Source organism: Lissotriton vulgaris, chromosome 12 (genome assembly GCF_964263255.1).
Source record: "Lissotriton vulgaris chromosome 12, aLisVul1.2, whole genome shotgun sequence".
Lineage (NCBI taxonomy): Eukaryota > Metazoa > Chordata > Amphibia > Caudata > Salamandridae > Lissotriton > Lissotriton vulgaris.
In genome coordinates this window covers 793,313,943-793,321,457 of record NC_141700.1, presented here as the reverse complement: position 1 = coordinate 793,321,457, position 7,515 = coordinate 793,313,943, and positions in this window count along the sequence as shown.

The following is a 7,515-nucleotide window of genomic DNA, read 5'->3' as shown; positions in this document are numbered from 1 at the left end:
TGGTAGTGATGTCCTGGGGTGGTGTTTGCACGTGGAAGGGATGCCCTGGGGTGGTGTGCGCACGTGGAAGTGATGCCTGTGGGTGGTGTGCGCACATGGAAGTGATGTCCGTGGGTGGTGTATGCACGTGGAAGTGATGCCCATGGGTGGTGTGCACACGTGGAAGTAATGCCCAGAGGTGGTGTGCGCACGAGGAAGTGATGCCCAGGCGTGGTGTGCGCATGTGGTAGTGATGCCCTGGGGTGGTGTGTGCACGTGGAAGGGATGCCCTGGGGTGGTGTGCGCACGTGGAAGTGATGTCCGTGGGTGGTGTGTGCACGTGGAAGGGATGCCCTGGGGTGGTGTGCGCATGTGGAAGTGATGCCCTGGGGTGGGGTGCGCATGTGGTAGTGATGCCCTGGGGTGGTGTGTGCACGTGGAAGTGATGCCCGTGGGTGGTGTACGCACATGGAAGGGATGCCCAGGGGTGGTGTGTGCATGTGGAAGTGGTGCCCAGGGGTGGTGTGTGCATGTGGAAGTGATGCCCAGGGGTGGTGTGTGCACGTGGAATTGATGCTCTTGGGTGATGTTTGCACGTGGTAGTGATACCCTTGGGTGGAGTGTGCACGTGGCAGTGATGCCATGGGTGATACCTGGCGTGGTATGACACATGCAGTGATGCCAAGGTGACGGATCGGGGCAGTGCCGGGGCACCAGGCCCCCACTGCCAGTGAGGGCCTCGGACACTCACGCAGGCGCAGTGCTCGCCTCCTCCAGGCCCGTCGCAGACACATTAAGGAAACGCGTCGACGCAGCAGTCTGGCCAGAAGCGCTTGCACGGCGCTTTTCGTGGCAGCGTCTTGGAGTGGATGGCTCTCCGCCAGAGGGGGGGGCGGCTATTAAAGATTGGGTGGTGGGGGGGGGGGGGGGTTGCAAGCTGGGTAGAAGGAAGAGGGGGTCTTCCCAATGCTGACTTGCACATGCAAAGGGCAGAAAGGACAGTGGCTGCACCGAAAAGGCCTCCCAGCTGGGAAGGCCCTGAGTCCAGAACATCCGGCCTACACCCTGCCAATAACGTGGGGTGTCCAGAGAGCGTGTCACCGGGGGCTTGTCTCTCACTGTCACTGCCAGTGTACGGGGCAGTTAACAACCCCCCAGAGGCAAAGGGAGACCTCTCACTATAGAATGAAACCGCACCAGAGTCTGATGCAGTGTGTCTGCACACACCTGAGAGGCAGGGAGCGTCTCTCACTCACAAACCACTCACAGCAGCAGAGTCTTAAGCAGTGTGTCTGCACACACCTCAGAGGCAGGAAGCGTCTCTCACTCACAAACCACTCACAACAGCAGAGTCTGAAGCAGTATGTCTGCACACACCCCAGAGACAGGAAGCGTCTCTCACTCACAAACCACTCACAGCAGCAGAGTCTGATGCAGTGTGTCTGCACACACCTGAGAGGCAAGGAGCGTCTCTCACTCACAAACCACTCAAAACAGCAGAGTCTGATGCAGTGTGTCTGCACACACCTGAGAGGCAGGGAGCGTCTCTCACTCACAAACCACTCACAGCAGCAGAGTTTGATGCAGTGTGTCTGCACACACCTGAGAGGAAGGGAGCGTCTCTCACTCACAAACCACTCCCAGCAGCAGAGTCTGATGCAGTGTGTCTGCACACAACTCAGAGGCAGGAAGCGTCTCTCACTCACAAACCACTCACAACAGCAGAGTCTGAAGCAATGTGTCTGCACACGCCTCAGAGGCAGGGAGCTTCTCTCACTCACAAACCACTCACAGCAGCCGAGTCTGTTGCAGTGTGTCTGCACACACCTCAGAGGCAGGGAGCGTCTCTCACTCACAAACCACTCACAGCAGCCGAGTCTGTTGCAGTGTGTCTGCACACACCTCAGAGGCAGGGAGCGTCTCTCACTCACAAACCACTCACAGCAGCAGAGTCTGATGCAGTGTGTCTGCACACACCTCAGAGGCAGGAAGCGTCTCTCACTCACAAACCACTCACAGCAGCAGAGTCTGATGCAGTGTGTCTGCACACACCTGAGAGGCAGGGAGCGTCTCTCACTCACAAACCACTCCCAGCAGCAGAGTCTGATGCAGTGTGTCTGCACACACCTCAGAGGCAGGAAGCGTCTCTCACTCACAAACCACTCACAACAGCAGAGTCTGAAGCAATGTGTCTGCACACGCCTCAGAGGCAGGGAGCTTCTCTCACTCACAAACCACTCACAGCAGCAGAGTCTGATGCAGTGTGTCTGCACACACCTCAGAGGCAGGGAGCGTCTCTCACTCACAAACCACTCACAGCAGCAGAGTCTGATGCAGTGTGTCTGCACACACCTGAGAGGCAGGGAGCGTCTCTCACTCACAAACCACTCACAACAGCAGAGTCTGATGCAGTGTGTCTGCACACACCCCAGAGAGAGAGAGCTTCTCTCACTCACAAACCACTCACAACAGCAGAGTCTGATGCAGTGTGTCTGCACACACCCCAGAGAGAGAGAGAGCTTCTCTCACTCACAAACCACTCACAGCAGCAGAGTCTGATGCAGTGTGTCTGCACACACCTGAGAGGCAGGGAGCGTCTCTCACTCACAAACCACTCCCAGCAGCAGAGTCTGATGCAGTGTGTCTGCACACACCTCAGAGGCAGGAAGCGTCTCTCACTCACAAACCACTCACAGCAGCAGAGTCTGATGCAGTGTGTCTGCACACACCTCCAGAGACAGGAAGCGTCTCTCACTCACAAACCACTCACAGCAGCAGAGTCTGATGCAGTGTGTCTGCACACACCTGAGAGGCAGGGAGCGTCTCTCACTCACAAACCACTCACAGCAGCAGAGTCTGATGCAGTGTGTCTGCACACACCTGAGAGGCAGGGAGCGTCTCTCACTCACAAACCACTCACAGCAGCAGAGTCTGATGCAGTGTGTCTGCACACACCTCAGAGGCAGGGAGCGTCACTCACTCACAAACTACTCACAGCAGCAGAGTCTGATGCAGTGTGTCTGCACACACCCCAGAGACAGAGAGTGTCTCTCACTCACAAACCACTCACAGCAGCAGAGTCTGATGCAGTGTGTCTGCACACACCTGAGAGGCAGGGAGCGTCTCTCACTCACAAACCACTCACAGCAGCAGAGTCTGATGCAGTGTGTCTGCACACACCCCACAGACAGAGAGCTTCTCTCACTCACAAACCACTCACAGCAGCAGAGTCTGATGCAGTGTGTCTGCACACACCTGAGAGGCAGGGAGCGTCTCTCACTCACAAACCACTCCCAGCAGCAGAGTCTGATGCAGTGTGTCTGCACACACCCCAGAGACAGAGAGTGTCTCTCACTCACAAACCACTCACAACAGCAGAGTCTGATGCAGTGTGTCTGCACACAACCCCAGAGACAGGGAGCTTCTGTCACTCACAAACTACTCACAGCAGCAGAGTCTGATGCAGTGTGTCTGCACACAACCCCAGAGACAGGAAGCGTCTCTCACTCAAAAACCACTCACAGCAGCAGAGTCTGATGCAGTGTGTCTGCACACACCCCACAGACAGGGAGCTTCTCTCACTCACAAACCACTCACAACAGCAGAGTCTGATGCAGTGTGTCTGCACACACCTCAGAGGCAGGGAGCGTCTCTCACTCACAAACCACTCACAGCAGCAGAGTCTGATGCAGTGTGTCTGCACACACCCCACAGACAGAGAGCTTCTCTCACTCACAAACCACTCACAGCAGCAGAGTCTGATGCAGTGTGTCTGCACACACCTGAGAGGCAAGGAGCGTCTCTCACTCACAAACCACTCAAAACAGCAGAGTCTGATGCAGTGTGTCTGCACACACCTGAGAGGCAGGGAGCGTCTCTCACTCACAAACCACTCACTGCAGCAGAGTCTGATGCAGTGTGTCTGCACACACCTCAGAGGCAGGGAGCGTCACTCACTCACAAACCACTCACAGCAGCAGAGTCTGATGCAGTGTGTCTGCACACACCTCAGAGACAGAGAGCTTCTCTCACTCACAAACCACTCACAGCAGCAGAGTCTGATGCAGTGTGTCTGAACACACCTAAGAGGCAAGGAACGTCTCTCACTAACAAACCACTCACAGCAGCAGAGTCTGATTCAGTGTGTCTGCACACACCTGAGAGGCAGGGAGTGTCTCTCACTCACAAACCACTCACAGCAGCAGAGTCTGATGCAGTGTGTCTGCACACACCTGAGAGGCAGGGAGTGTCTCTCACTCACAAACCACTCACAACAGCAGAGTCTGATGCAGTGTGTCTGCGCACACCCCACAGACAGGGAGCTTCTCTCACTCACAAACCACTCACAACAGCAGAGTCTGATGCAGTGTGTCTGCACACACCTCAGAGGCAGGGAGCGCCACTCACTCACAAACCACTCACAGCAGCAGAGTCTGATGCAGTGTGTCTGCACACACCTGAGATGCAGGGAGCGTCTCTCACTCAAAAACCACTCACAGCAGCAGAGTCTAATGCAGTGTGTCTGCACACACCTCAGAGGCAGGGAGCGCCACTCACTCACAAATCACTCACAGCAGCAGAGTCTGATGCAGTGTGTCTGCACACAACCCCAGAGACAGGGAGCTTCTCTCACTCACAAACCACTCACAACAGAAGAGTCTGATGCAGTGTGTCTGCACACAACCCCAGAGACAGGGAGCTTCTCTCACTCACAAACCACTCACAACAGCAGTGTCTGATGCAGTGTGTCTGCACACACCCCAGAGACAGAGAGCTTTTCTCCTTCACAAACCACTCACAACAGCAGAGTCTGATGCAGTGTGTCTGCACACACCTGAGAGGCAGGGAGCGTCTCTCACTCACAAACCACTCACAACAGCAGAGTCTAATACAGTGTGTCTGCACACACCCCAGAGACAGAGAGCTTCTCTCACTCACAAACCACTCACAACAGCAGAGTCTGATGCAGTGTGTCTGCACACACCCCACAGACAGGGAGCTTCTCTCACTCACAAACCACTCACAACAGCAGAGTCTGATGCAGTGTGTTTGCACACACCCCAGAGACAGAGAGCGCCACTCACTCACAAACCACTCACAGCAGCAGAGTCTGATGCAGTGTGTCTGCACACAACCCCAGAGACAGGGAGCTTCTCTCACTCACAAACCACTCACAACAGAAGAGTCTGATGCAGTGTGTCTGCACACAACCCCAGAGACAGGGAGCTTCTCTCACTCACAAACCACTCACAGCAGCAGAGTCTGATGCAGTGTGTCTGCACACACCTCAGAGGCAGGGAGCGTCTCTCACTCACAAACCACTCACAACAGCAGAGTCTGATGCAGTGTGTCTGCACACACCTGAGAGGCAGGGAGCGTCTCTCACTCACAGACCACTCACAACAGCAGAGTCTAATACAGTGTGTCTGCACACACCCCAGAGACAGAGAGCTTCTCTCACTCACAAACCACTCACAACAGCAGAGTCTGATGCAGTGTGTCTGCACACACCCCACCCCACAGACAGGGAGCTTCTCTCACTAACAAACCACTCACAGCAGCAGAGTCTGATGCAGTGTGCCTGCACACACCCCACAGACAGGGAGCTTCTCTCACTCACAAACCACTCACAGTAGCAGAGTCTGATGCAGTGTGTCTGCACACAACCCCAGAGACAGGGAGCTTCTCTCACTCACAAACCACTCACAACAGAAGAGTCTGATGCAGTGTGACTGCACACACCCCACAGACAGGGTGCTTCTCTCACTCACAAACCACTCACAACAGCAGAGTCTGATGCAGTGTGTCTGCACACACCCCACAGACAGGGAGCTTCTCTCACTCACAAACCACTCACAACAGCAGAGTCTGATGCAGTGTGTCTGCACACACCTCAGAGGCAGGGAGCGTCTCTCACTCACAAACCACTCACAGCAGCAGAGTCTGATGCAGTGTGTCTGCACACACCCCACAGACAGAGAGCTTCTCTCACTCACAAACCACTCACAACAGCAGAGTCTGATGCAGTGTGTTGGCACACACCTCAGAGGCAGGGAGCGTGTCTCACTCACAAACCACTCACAGCAGCAGAGTCTGATGCAGTGTGTCTGCACACACCTGAGAGGCAGGGAGCGCCTCTCACTCACAAACCACTCACAGCAGCAGAGTCTGATGCAGTGTGTCTGCACACAACCCCAGAGACAGGGAGCTTCTCTCACTAACAAACCACTCCCAGCAGCAGAGTCTGATGCAGTATGTCTGCACACACCTGAGAGGCAGGGAGCGTTTCTCACTCACAAACCACTCACAACAGCAGAGTCTGATGCAGTGTGTTTGCACACACCTCAGAGGCAGGGAGCGTCTCTCACTCACAAACCACTCCCAGCAGCAGAGTCTGATGCAGTGTGTCTGCACACACCTGAGAAGCAGGGAGCGTCTCTCACTCAGAAACCACTCACAGCAGCTGAGTCTGATGCAGAGGGGCGGTGTTGGACTTGGCCTTTTCCCCCAAACTTTTTCGCTTTTGATCCCCTTGTCTAGGATGTCTCCCCCATGGGATTAAACCTGTATAGGCCATGAGTGGTGTGAGACACCTTGTTAAAATTGTAATGCTATGTAATGGTGTTATGTTTGTATGAATTTGTAGAGCGCACGTTCACCCCAGGGTTTCTTGGGGCTTTGTGCCGCTGGGGAACCCGTCCTGGCTTTCCCTGTGAGATGGTCTCTATTGGGCATCCCCAAGGTGAAGCCAGGCATCCCCGGCAGCGAGGGGCCGTTGTGGAGATTAAGCAAGCTATTGCCCAGAGTTGCAGCGTGGGACCCATGGTTAGAGAGGCACCAAGGCGAGATTTATCGAGCCCGCTGACATTGGTTCCGTACCCTGCAGCATCGGGAATTGAACCCTGGTCCCGGGCCGACCTCTGCTTCTGGGTCTGCCGCCTCTAACTGGTGAGCCACACTTCTCCACTGGTGTGGTTCACAGGTTAGAGGCGTGGTGTGAGCACTTGTAAATTTCCCCATTTTAAAAATGCACCTGACTGAAATGTCCTATGTTTAAAATGGATGCCATGGCCATGGGTTTTGCCACTGGACTGGCATAGGTCAGCAGTCTAGATAATATTACCCAACTACCCCTAGCTTTTGGAGGGAAAGCCTGGCACCCAGGGTGCTCACCCCCTCCCCTTGAGCCAGTTTAGGCCAGCTTTGCCAACATTCTAGAAGGTTCTGGCACTGCCTGGGAGGAGGGTATAAGTAAGGGGGATGTGCCACCAGAGAGTCAGTCAGCGCTAGGACAAGAAAAAGAGGGGACCTGATGCGAGTAGCTACCGCCACATGGGTCTGTGAGCTGGGCCCTGCACCCCTAAAACCCCCCACTCTGCTGTCCCCTGGGCCCCTGACAAGGGAGGGCCCCTACCCAGGTCCTTGACACTGTGGGGACCGGGAATTACGCCAGCGCTGCGAGGAAGAAGCGCCCAGGAGGTGAGGAGTGGGACTGTCTACCCCCCTTGAGAAGCTTTGGCCCCTTTGAAGCACTGC